Source organism: Lolium perenne, chromosome 4 (genome assembly GCF_019359855.2).
Source record: "Lolium perenne isolate Kyuss_39 chromosome 4, Kyuss_2.0, whole genome shotgun sequence".
NCBI classification, from domain to species: domain Eukaryota; kingdom Viridiplantae; phylum Streptophyta; class Magnoliopsida; order Poales; family Poaceae; genus Lolium; species Lolium perenne.
Window position 1 is genome coordinate 246,536,695 of NC_067247.2, and position 13,524 is coordinate 246,550,218.

The 13,524-nt window shown below is 40.7% G+C and overlaps 1 long non-coding RNA gene across 1 annotated transcript; it reads left to right on the top strand.

Annotated features, from left to right (window-relative positions):
* Window positions 1-1,622: 1,622 nt before the first annotated feature.
* Window positions 1,623-2,428, top strand: LOC127329984 (uncharacterized). The gene is made up of 4 exons (XR_007869078.2): window positions 1,623-1,758; window positions 1,850-1,931; window positions 2,009-2,127; window positions 2,326-2,428. It is a non-coding gene; the product is annotated as an uncharacterized lncRNA (long non-coding RNA).
* Window positions 2,429-13,524: the final 11,096 nt, after the last annotated feature.

Genomic DNA, 13,524 nt, shown 5'->3' on the forward strand with positions numbered 1-13,524 from the left:
CAAGTTTAATCCTCACAACAAGAAAAATGCGAATCAAAGTATTTTGCAAGTTAGCCAAGGGGAAACTCCTTTAGTAAGCAAATTTGATCCCAAAGCAATAAGGAAAGCTATTGCTGAAATGATTATAGAAGATGAGCTTTTGCAACATCTGAAAAGTCAGGTTTCAGAAAATTAATGTCAGTAGCTTGTCCTCGTTTTTCTATGCCATCTAGAAGAACGACAACTAGGGATGCAGTGGGTATTTACTTTGAAGAGAAAGCGAAGCTAAAACTTTTTATGAAACAATCTTGCCAAAGAGCTTGTCTCACTACTGATTGTTGGACATCTCAACAACAAGATGGTTATATGACAATCACGGCACATTTTATTGATGGTGGTTGGAAATTGCACAAGAAGATTATTAGTTTTTGCATGGTAAAGGGTCATAAGGGAGATGACATTGGGAAAAACTTAGAGCAATGTCTGATGGAGTGGGGCATAGAGAAGGTTATGACAATAACAGTTGATAATGCTAGCTCCAATGATGGTGGTATTAGTTACATGCGGAAGAAGTTGAACAAATCAAAAACTAGCATTGCTGAAGGTAATTATCTGCACATGAGATGTGCTGCCCATATAATAAATTTGATTGTTCAAGATGGTCTAAAAGAGTTGGATGATTCGGTGAAGCATGTGCGTGCTGCTGTTAGGTTTGTAAGAAATGGGACAAATAGGAGAACCAAATTTAAGCAACTAGCTGATTTGGAGAAGGTGGACAGTGAAGCATTCTTGAATTTAGATATATGCACTAGATGGAATTCCACATATCTCATGTTGAAAACTGCCATTGAGTACGAACGAGTATTTACAAGGTATGAGGAAGAAGACCCACACTATGTACTTGATTTAAATAGTGAGAATGGTCCTGGAACTCCTGTTGACAGTGATTGGGAAAATGCTAAGAAAATGGCTGAATTCCTAGGACATTTTTATGATCTCACTCTTAATGTTTCCTCCACACTCCGTGTGACTGCTAATGAATTCTTTCATGAGATTGGTGAAGTGAATGTGTTGCTACAAGAATGGGCTGACAGTAATGATTCTTTGCGCAAGGCAATGGCGAAGAGAATGCAAGATAAGTATGACAAGTATTGGGGACGTTGGCACGAGAAGGAGGTTGAGAATGAGAATGAGAACGAAAAGGAAAAGGGGAAAGCGCAGGCGAAGGCGAAGAAAAAGGAAGAGGAGAACATGAACTTGATTATCTTTGTTGCATCCGCTCTTCATCCAAGATTCAAGTTGTCAAATTACACAAAGTTAGTAATTGGCGAGATGTTTGGTGAGGTGAATGGACCAAAAGTTTGGGAGGCAGTGAATGCTTGTTTAAAAGCTTTGTTTGAAGAGTACAAAGCTATCTATGCTCCAACTAATGTAGGTGACTCTCAGTTTCAAGAAAATCAAAAAAGAGAAGGAAGAAGGATGCAATCTCGGATCGCTAAGAAGTTAAGAGTTGGTGCTGAAGTTACCACGAGCAAATCTGAACTTGAGAAATATCTTATGGAAGAGAATGAAGATTGGCTCGTGATTTCTTAGCAATCCCGGTATCAACGGTTGCATCAGAATCGGCATTTAGCACATGTGGACGTGTTCTAGATGATTTTAGGACCTCGCTTACTCCCTTCATGGTTCAAGTTCTTGTTTGTAGCCAAGATTGGCTAAGGCATTCTACTCCTATCAATATTGAAGAGGATATGGAGGAATTAGAGATCTTGGAAAAAGGTAGCATATTCTCTAAGAAATTTCTTCTAATTGTATTTGTTACATGCTAGTATGCTTAATTGCTCATTACATGGTTCTTTCTATATTTCAGAATTACTAGAAGAGTATGCTACTGCAAAGTCTGCCAAGTCGAAGACATCACAAGCTAGCAATACTTGTTCAGCTTAAACTTGGTGAGTTCCCTGTTCCATAGTTAATATTTTTGCTGATGTACTCAAGTGTCAAGCTCATGGTTTCCTTACTATCGCAGGTGAGCACAAATGCTTAATCTTCTATATGGGCAAAAAGTTTAGTATGACTGGTTTATACAACCATTGGTTTCCAGGATGTTTTGATACAGGGTTTAGATCTCCCTTCGATGATATTGTGGTATAATGCTTTTCTAATGCTCCCCTGATTATTTTCACATCTCTATAACATGAATGCACATTCTTGCCCATCATAAATAATAAAGAAGCATGACATAAGATAGGGGTGAACTAGCCAGTATATTTGCAGCTCCATGTTGTGGAAGTTTTTTCGCTACTTGTAATCTCGTGCTTATTATATCTGCCAATTTTCTCTCAGGGCAAGGAAGCAAGGAGTATGTCTTTGTTGCCAACTCAGACAACTTGGGTGCCAATTTTCTCGTCTCTGGCTTGTTAGGCTGTTTACTGAATGCTGACTGTTCATGGTTTCATGGCTTGCTGTTGTTGATGACAACTTGATGTTGCTACTGTCAAGTGCCGGATCGCTGGTTTCATGGCTTGCTGTTGTTGATGACAACTTGATGTTGCTACTGTCAAGTGCCTGAGTCATGTGTCAAGTGTCAAGCTTTTTTCTGTTACATATGGATTCTAATTCTATGTATGTGTCACTGAAGTCTCAACTATCAATTGTCAAGTGTGTTAACTATAATCTATATATGTTGTCAGATTTTACTAATCTATATATGTTGTCAGATTTTACTATTCCTTGCAAGTTGCACTGTGTTGCAAAAGTTCTTGTTTTGGGTCGTTTTGCTATCATTTATTATAGATCTCTGTTTGAAAATGTTGATGCATCTGCCATATGTCTTAGAATATTCTCTAATTCGGTTTATACCGAAAACCGAACCGAATGCATCGGTTAACCGTTGTCTCGGTTTTCTGAATTTTAGATGCTTATTCGGTTGTCAGTTCTGGAAACCGAATTTGTTTAAACACCGAAAATACCGAACCGAAATTTCGGTTTAAACCGAACGCCCACCCTGAACCGTTACCATTATTATAAGAATATGGCCTATAGTTGTTACTAGAATTGTTCCGATAAGCATTGCTGTTGAAATTATTATTTTTAATGAAGTTCACATCAACATATTCTTCTTGAGCAACCAATGAAGCTAACGGAACATTATTAGGATCAACATTAGTCCTACCATTCACAAGCATAGACATAATAGCATCAATCTTATCACTCAAGGAGGAGGTTTCTTCAACAGAATTTACCTTCTTACCTTGTGGAGCTCTTTCCGTGTGCCATTCAGAGTAATTAACCATCATATTATCAAGAAGCTTTGTTGCGGCGCCTAGAGTGATGGACATAAAGGTACCTCCAGCAGCTGAATCCAATAGGTTCCGCGAAGAAAAATTCAGTCCTGCATAAAAGGTTTGGATGATCATCCAAGTAGTCAGTCCATGGGTTGGGCAATTTTTAACCAAAGATTTCATTCTTTCCCAAGCTTGGGCAACATGCTCATTATCCAATTGCTTAAAATTCATTATGCTACTTCTCAAAGATATAATTTTAGCAGGAGGATAATATCTACCAATGAAAGCATCCTTACATTTAGTCCATGAATCAATACTATTCTTAGGCAGAGATAGCAACCAATCTTTAGCTCTTCCTCTTAATGAGAAAGGAAACAATTTTAATTTTATAATGTCACCATCTACATCCTTATACTTTTGCATTTCACAAAGTTCAACAAAATTATTAAGATGGGCAGCAGCATCATCAGAACTAACACCAGAAAATTGCTCTCTCATAGCAAGATTTAGTAAAGCAGGTTTAATTTCAAAAAATTCTGCTGTAGTAGCAGGTGGAGCAATAGGTGTGCATAAGAAATCATTATTATTTGTGTTTGTGAAGTCACACAACTTAGTATTTTCAGGAGTACCCATTTTAGCAATAGTAAATAAAGTAAATTAGATAAAGTAAATGCAAGTAACTAATTTTTTTGTGTTTTTAATATGGAGATCAAGACGGTAAATAAAGTAAAGCTAGCAACTAATTTTTTTGTGTTTTGTTTTAGTGCAGCAAACAAAGTAGTAAATAAAAGTAAAGCAAGACAAAAACAAAATAAAGAGATTGGAAGTGGAGACTCCCCTTGCAGCGTGTCTTGATCTCCCCGGCAACGGCGCCAGAAAAAGAGCTTGATACGCGTACAGCACGCGTCCGTTGGGAACCCCAACAGGAAGGTGTGATGCGTATAGCAGCAAGTTTTCCCTCAGTAAGAAACCAAGGTTTATCGAACCAGTAGGAGCCAAGAAGCACGTTGAAGGTTGATGGCGGCGGAGTGTAGTGCGGCGCAACACCAGGGATTCCGGCGCCAACGTGGAACCTGCACAACACAACCAAATTACTTTGCCCCAACGTGACAGTGAGGTTTTCAATCTCACCGGCTTGCTGTAACAAAGGATTAGATGTATAGTGTGGATGATGATGTTTGCAGAAAACAGTAAAACGAGTATTGCAGTTGATTGTATTCGATGTAAAAGAATGGACCGGGGTCCACAGTTCACTAGTGGTGTCTCTCCCATAAGATAAATAGCATGTTGGGTGAACAAATTACAGTTGGGCAATTGAAAAATAAAGAGGGCATGACCATGCACATACATGTTATGATGAGTATTGTGAGATTTAATTGGGCATTACGACAAAGTACATAGACCGCTATCCAGCATGCATCTATGCCTAAAAAGTCCACCTTCAGGTTATCATCCGAACCCCCTCCAGTATTAAGTTGCAAACAACAGACAATTGCATTAAGTATGGTGCGTAATGTAATCAACAAATACATCCTTAGACATAGCATTGATGTTTTATCCCTAGTGGCAACAGCACATCCACAACCTTAGAACTTTCATCATCAGCATCCTGCATTTAATGGAGGCATGAACCCACTATCGAGCATAAATACTCCCTCTTGGAGTTACAAGTAACGACTTGGCCAGAGCCTCTACTAATAACGGAGAGCATGCAAGATCATAAACAACACATAGATAATAGATTGATAATCAACATAGCATAGTATTCATTATTCATCGGATCCCAACAAACGCAACATGTAGCATTACAAATAGATGATCTTGATCATGTTAGGCAGCTCACAAGATCTAACAATGATAGCACAATTAGGAGAAGATGACCATCTAGCTACTGCTATGGACCCATAGTCCAGGGGTGAACTACTCACACATCACTCCGGAGGCGACCATGGCGGTGAAGAGTCCTCCGGGAGATGATTCCCCTCTCCGGCAGGGTGCCGGAGGTGATCTCCTGAATTCACCGAGATGGGATTGGCGGCGGCGGCGTATCTGGAAGGTTTTCCATATCGTGGCTCTTGGTACTGGGGTATTCGCGACGAAGACTTTAAGTAGGCGGAAGGGCGGAGTCGGAGGGCTGACGAGGGGGCCACACACTAGGGCCGCTAGGGCCCCCTGGGCCGCGCCGCCCTACTGTCGCGGCGCCTCGTCGCCCCACTTCGGTTCCCTTTCGGTGTTCTGGAAGCTTCGTGGAAAAATAGGCCCCTGGGCGTTGATTTCGTCCAATTCTGAGAATATTTCCTTACTAGGATTTCTGAAACCAAAAACAGCAGAAAACAGCAACTGGCTCTTCGGCATCTCGTTAATAGGTTAGTGCCGGAAAATGCGTAAATATGACATAAAGTATGTATAAAACATGTGTGTATCATCAATAAAGTAGCATGGAACATAAGAAATTATCGATACGTTGGAGACGTATCAGTTCCCAATGAACGTGTGCTTCACGCGTCATCCGCAGGATAAATATAAAACATGGGATAAGTTGCGGGAACTGAATGGCCAATATGATCTCTCTTGGGTGGTCATTGGGGATCTTAATGAGATTATGTTTTCCCATGAAAAAGATGGTGGAAATCCTAGACCACAAAGGTATATGCAGGCGTTTTGAGATGCACTTTCTGATTGCAATCTTGATGATTTGGGTTTCACTGGTGATTGGTATACTTGGAAGCGTGGCAGAATACGTGAAAGATTGGACCGTGCTCTAGCTAACAATTCTTGGTCCAATTTATTTCCTGGAGCGGTTCTTCAACCCTTGGACTACTGTAAGTCTGATCATCATGTTATTCTTCTTGATACTAATTTTCAAAGTTCCCTGGGACAGGCTAAGAAAGGGCCGAAACGGTTTGAAGCAAGGTGGCTCCAGGAGCGGAATTTCAAAGATATTGTCCAACAAGCTTGGGAGAAAGCAGGCGACACGGAGGCCAGCGATGGTGTCCTCAAGGCCGAGTTCATGAAGATTGCATAAGTGGGATAGTAATGTCCTCAAGAGACCCAAAACTTGTCTCCGCAAAGCCCAACGCGAATTTGAAGCTGCAGTTTCTGGAGTCATATCGGATGAAAGTGAATCAAAAGCGAAGGAGATGGCGGAGTTAATTGTGGTGCTCTTGGAACAGTAGGAAATACATTGGCTTCAAAGAGCTCGAGCTAACTGGCTGAATCAGGGTGATAGGAACATGTCATTTTTTCATAACTTCGCATCGGCCAGACGGAAAAAGAACTTCATAAAGAGATTTAAAAACAAAGCAAATCAATGGGTAGAAGGTACTGATGGGCTGAAACCGATTGTTTTTTATTATTTTTCTAATCTATTCTCCTCTGAAGTCCATGCCACTTATCCGGTTCTCCTTGAGAAAATAGATCCAAGAGTGACTGTAGAGATGAATGAAAAACTAAAAGCTCCATATTCTGCTGAAGGGTTGCTTTTAGTATCGGAGACTTCAAAGCTCCAGGGCCGGATGGGATCCATGCGGTATTCTATAAACGTTTTTGGGATGTGTTTGGTGAAGAGATTACCTCTGAAGTTTTGCAAGCACTAAATTCAGTTACAATACCGGAGGGGTGGAATGACACAACGGTGGTTCTTATACCCAAAACTGATGACCCTGAGTTAATTTCCCAGTTTCGCCCTATTAGCCTGTGTAATGTTATATACAAGATTATTTCCAAGGTGCTGACTATGAGACTGAAAGGTATTCTTCCATATATTATTTCCCCAATGCAAAGTGCCTTTGTACCTGGAAGGCTGATTACTGATAATGTGCTTGTTGCTTATGGGAGTATTCATGCTATCAAAAATAAGAGAAATGGAGTTGTTGTTCTTGTGCGGTAAAATTAGATATGCATAAAGCTTATGGTGGAGTGGATTTTCTTGGAAAAATATGATGAGAAAGCTGGGGTTTGATGATGCATGGATCAATATGATGATGGCTTGTGTTAGATCTGTCAAATATCAAGTGTGGTTTAACTCTGAAGAGGTTGATATGTTTACAACTACCAGAGGGCTCCGTCAGGGGGATCATCTCTCTCCTTATTTGTTCTTCTTGTGCGCGGAAGGATTATCAAGTTTATTGTTGTATGAAGAAGAAGTTGGTGGCATTGATGGGATAAGGGTGTGCAGAAATGCACCGTCAGTTTCACACCTGTTATTTGTTGATGATTCCCTGATTCTCATGAGAGCGGATATGATGAATGCAACTTCCTTGCAACAAGTCCTTGATACCTATTGTGCTAACTCGGGACAGATGGTGAGTTTGACAAAGTCTAGCATTTTCTTCTCTCCTAACACTAATGTTTTGTTGAGATCTGAAATTTGTGAGACGTTGCACATAGACACAAAAGCCTTTTCAGACAAGAACTTGGGCCTCCATGCCTTGGTAGGAGCGGACATGAGTGATTGCTTCAAGCATTTTGTGGAAAGAATTATCGAAAGAATAAATGGTTGGAAGGAAAAACAATTATCGATTAAAGGCAAAGAAATTTTATTGAAAGCCATTGCTCAAGCGATACCAGTATATGCAATGTCAGTTTTTCTAATTCCGAAAGGGGTATGCAAGAGCATGATGGATGCAATAGCTAAAATCTGGTGGGGAGATAATGAGAACAGTAATAAAATGCATTGGTTTGAATGGTGGAAACTTTTCTACCCAAAGAATGAAGGGGGCATGGGATTTCGATATTTCCAGAGTTTTAATCTAGCTATGTTGGACAAACAAATATGGAGATTAATTGACGAGCCTAATTCACTATGTGCGAGAGTTCTACAAGCAAAGTACTATCCGCAAGGCAATATTCTACAGGCAGGACCAAAGGTAGGATCATCTTTTACTTGGCAAAGTATATTAGCCGGTCTAACCACTTTTAAGAGATGATTTATTTGAAGGCTGGGGAATGGAGAGGATATTAAAATATGGAGTGATCCTTGGATACCCTCTGATCCAAATATGAGGGTGACATCTCAGCGGGGTAACACAATTCTAACAAAAATCTATCAGCTAATAGTCCCAATAACAGGCCAATGGGATGCCGAGTTGATCAATTCACTTTTCAATGCGGTGGATGCAAACTGAATATGTCAAATTCCTTTGAATACAAATGGCTTCAATGATTTTATCTCCTCGTCTCTTACTAAGAATGGATATTTTACTGTACGGTCGGCATATCACATACAGTGGCGCCATCAATTTGGCCACAATGATGTACAGTTAGCATTACCAGGGGCATCAACACTGAATCCGGTATGGCGAAATCTCTGGAAATTGGACATCCCAGAGGTAAAGTAAAAAAAAATTGGAGAGCTCTCCATGGAATTCTTCCATTAAAAGTATACTAGCAAATAGACACGTTGGAACAAGTGGAGAATGCCCAATATGTCATATAGGTGCAGAAGATATCCACCATCTATTATTCACTTGTGAAACAACACATGAAATATGGGAACAACTCGGCTGAGTCAAGTCATCCAGGAAGCACAAGTGATTGTTAGGGCCGGCTCTGCTGTTCTCGAACATCTATTGCGTCTTCCTGATAATTCGTACCCAGGTCTCCAAATAGTGAACTTGAAGGAAACAATCATTGTGGCTGCTTGGTATCTATGGTGGATCAGAAGGAGGAGAACTCACAATGAAGATGGACCGCCTATGTACAAGTGCAAAGTATCTATTATCACTATTACTGCCAATGCAAGGAAACGGAAAAGGTGCGACTTACGGGATGAACGATGGACTAGGCCTGAACCTCGTGTTCTCAAGGTAAATGTGGATGCTTCATTTTATGTAGATCATGGTGCTGGTTCGACTGGAGCTGTGATTAGGCATTTTGAGGGTCGCCTGGTTCCAGCATGTTGTGTGATGCTCCCACATGTCTCCTCAGTGGCTATGCCGGAAGCTCATGCCATGAAAGAAGGATTATCACTGGCTGAGAGACTACGATGTAACCGGATAATTGCGGAATCAGATTCTAGTGAAACAATTGAAGCTTTCACCGGAGAACAAAGATGGTGGAATGAATCAGCGGCAATCTACGCAGAGTGTATAGACAAAATTACAAATATTAGTGAAGTCTCTCTTAAGCTCTGCGCAAGAGATGCAAACGGGTAGCCCATGAGTTAGCTAGGCATAGTTATTCCAATAAGATCTCTTCTACTTGGGACGATTATACCCCTAGCTTCCTCCTTGATAGGCTCCTAAACGATGTAATCATTGAATGATTATCGGCAGCAAGTTTCAGACGCACTCTTTTCCTTACCAGGGTACCTAAGGAGACTGAAAGGTTTTTAATGAGGCGGCTTTCTAGCTTAATATATATGCGTTTAATTAAAAAAAGACCTCCTTAGACCTCCCTAGTCGAGCAGTAGTTCCTATATAAGTGGATCGCTTGCCCAACGTGCAGCACCACTCCCTGGTGTACATGTATATGTACATATTGTTAATTTTTTATAATGGGTGCTTTATTACTTTAAAAGATTTAAGTACCACACTTTTAATGATTCTCTGCATAACGAAGATGCACACACCTACATAAAATCCAAAAGTGCAAAGGACGGAAAAGCAGCTGAAAAAGCATTACATGATGCAACAAAGATAACTACATCACCACTGCTGATGGTGGACCAATCCTTAGATTAAGCTGTCATTCATGTTAGGGAAAATTTCTTCGATGTATCCTCCAACCGACACACCTCCTTAATTAGATCAAAATGCTCCACACGATGTAGAGACGACCATGAATGAAGCGTAGCCATGCACCGATAGATAACCTGCATAAGAGAAGAATCTTGTTATTAAAAACTTTGTCATTTCTACATAGTCATAACGGAAATCGCTCCCACCATAATAAGTATCTTAACCTATGATTCACACCATTGAGCCAATTGCCAAAAATATTCAAAACGGTACGTGGTGGATATAAGGTAGAACCTGACCATATAGATCTAGCAAACTTACGATAGTGGAAGAACAAGTGATTAATTGTCTCATCCTAGTGATAGAAGACATACTTTTTACTTCCATGTCAATTACGTCTAGCAAGGTTGTCTTTGGTGAGGATTACTCTTTGACGAAGATACCACACCAAAAACCTTAGTTTTTAGTGGAATCTTCATCTTCTAAATCTTACTATTATTATTAATAGGCACTTTAGGCTAAATTAAAACTTTGTACACAGAATCCATAGAGAAAAGACCATTTTGTTGAATATTCCATCAAAATTCGTCTTTGCCTTGCGTCAAATTGATCAAATCCAGATGCTATAGCAAAATATTCCAAGATGCTAACCTTGGACCAGCAAGATCTCGTGTGAACGTCACATGTGGTGAGGTTTGTAGCACCGTCGCAAGTGTATTGCCTTTGTGATGCACAATATGGTACAGAGCATGATATTGTTCTTGGAATGATGGGGTGTGGCATTTACCAGCCATTTGTCCTCCCAAAACCTTATCTCCGAGCCATCTCTAATGGAGAAAGAACCATATAGGAAGAAGAATTTCTTCGCTGCCATAAGGTCATCCCAAAAGTGTGGATCCCGTAGTTTCCAAAGAACCTAAGACAATGGACGAGAACCAATGTATTTCCTCCTTAGGAGGGTTTGCCAGATTCCATCCTTGGTAAGAAGGTTGTACGGCCATTTACCTAGACGAGCCATGTTCTTGACCTGAAGGTCATGAATACCGATGCCTCCTTGATATTAGGGCGGAAAACCATACTCCATTTATCCAGTCGATATTTCTTCTTCTCACTATCCCTTTGCCAAAAAATGTAGACCAAAAATAATCGAACGTTTTTAAGACTCCTTTCGAAAGTTGGAAGAATGGTATCATGTATAGTACCATATCACATGTTGTTTAAGTAACTTCACACGAGCCCTTGTAAAAGGTCCAATCTGAACTTCATTGGTCTTGAGCTTCACAACAGCTTCATCTTCATTTGGTAATGACGGAGGTAGTAGTGTGGTAGGGATGTCCTCATCATCTCCCCCCTTCAAAAGGCGTTGACCTCGACACTCCAAGGTCTTCTCCGTCATATGGTGTCAAATCAGCAACATTTAAAGAATTACTGACACCAAACTCATCAAGTGGAAGATCTATCGAGTATGCATTATCATTGATCTTGGCAAGCACTTTGTAAGGACCAGCACCACGAGGAAGCAACTTGGACTTCCGCAGCTTCGGGAACCTATCCTTGCGAAAACGTACCCAGGCCATATCACTAGGCTTGAATAACATCTCCTTACGCTTCTTGTTCATCCTTGCAACATTGCTCTTGCCTTTCTTTTCTATCAACTCTTTAGTCTTCACATGTATCTTCCGTACAAAATCTGCCCACTTGGATGCCTCCATATTGACTCTCTCATGTATGGGTAGAGGCAACAAATCCAGCGGAGTAATGGGTTTAAAACCATACACCACCTCAAAAGGACACAACTCCGTGGTAGAATGTACCGCCCTGTTGTAAGCAAACTCCACATGCGACAAACACTCTTCCCACTCCTTCAGATTCTTCTTGATCATGGATCTCAACAGTTGTGACAAGGTTCGATTCACCACCTCAGTTTGACCATCAGTTTGGGGATGACAAGTAGTACTGAAAAGTAGTTTTATCCCCAGCTTTCCCCAAAGTGTCTTCCAGAAGTAGCTCGTGAACTTCACATCACGATCAGAAACAATATTCTTCGGGACTCCATGTAGTCGTACAATCTCCCTGAAAAACAGGTTAGCAATATGCGACGCATCGTCGCTCTTGTGGCAGGCAATAAAATGTGACATCTTAGAAAATCTATCCACTACCACAAATATAGAATCATGGGCTCTCTTAGTACGCCGCAAACCCAACAAAAAATCCATACTTATATCCTCCCAAGGTGTAGTAGGTGCCGGTAAAGGAGTATACAAACCGTGAGGCTTCAGCTTGGACTTGGACTTGTTGCAAGTAATGCACCTCTTCACATACCTGTCCACATCCCGCCTCATCTTTGGCCAATAAAAATGGTCAGCTAGCATGAGTAGCGTCTTCTCACGCCCAAAGTGACCCATCAAACCTCCAGCATGAGATTCCTCCAATAAGAGCAAACGCACAGACGATTCTGGAACACATAGTTTGTTAGCTGAAAATGCATGGAGCCCCCATGTGTGGTTTTGGTAATTAATGACAATCCCTATGGACTAATGTTTGCATTGAGTTATATTTGTAGGAGTTGTCCATAGGCAATGCTTGAACCATATGTTGGCTTCAAGGTTGCAATAAGAAGAAATTAATGAAGGATATCAAGTGTCAAGTATGTCTTGAAGATGAAGATGAAGTGAGCCCTCAAGTTACTTCAAGACATCAACATGATGAAGAATGAAGAAATGAAGTGCAAGTTCAAGATGAGCCAACTCAAAGAGATCATATGCTTGAAGCTTGCCATCCATATGGTGATCATGGATATGTGAAGATGCGCCGAAAAAGAAGCTCTCCCATAATGGAGTATGGGGGAGCATTTCGCATGACTTCATCATGCAAGCACAATCAAGAAAGGTGTTCCATCTTGTTGCGGTCAAGACCGTCATCATCAAGCTCAAGTGGAATGCGCAAGGTTAAGGTTTGCTCTTGATAGGGTTTCTTTCTCATCGGTCTCATAGTGTAGTTGGAGACCGGTTTATAGTTTAGTTGCCGTACTATCAAGAGGGCTCTCGAGTGAGTAACTCGATCGTATCCTTCGGAGAGCTCAAACCTTTGCATCCTTGCATCATCTTTCTTGGTTGTTATTTGGATCTTATCCATGAGGTGATTTAGAGCTTGTGGTTATTTCCATAGCAAGCTTTAGTTCATCGAAAACGGATTCCGCATGAATCACTTGTTGCGTTTTCGATATTGGAGTTTTTCTCGGTTTCTCGTATTGAGAGGTTTCACTCTAAAATACATAGAAAAACCTACCCCACTTGTTCTTAATATTTTCACTCTTTGTGGGGTAGCTCTAGTCATCTTCTTTACAACAAAATTGGTTTCACCTAAATCCGAGTTTCCTAACTCAAGTTGTTGCATTTTCCATATTGGAGGTTTTACCGGATTACCTTTTATAGATAGTGACAAGGTATCAACTTGTCAATGCCTATGGATTGTAGGCTAGGGTTTAGTTGGAAGTAGAGGGCAAGTAGATCTCGAAGGTTTCAGCCGAAAAGTACTCGACGATTATGAAAACTAGGGTTTGTAACAATGATTCGATG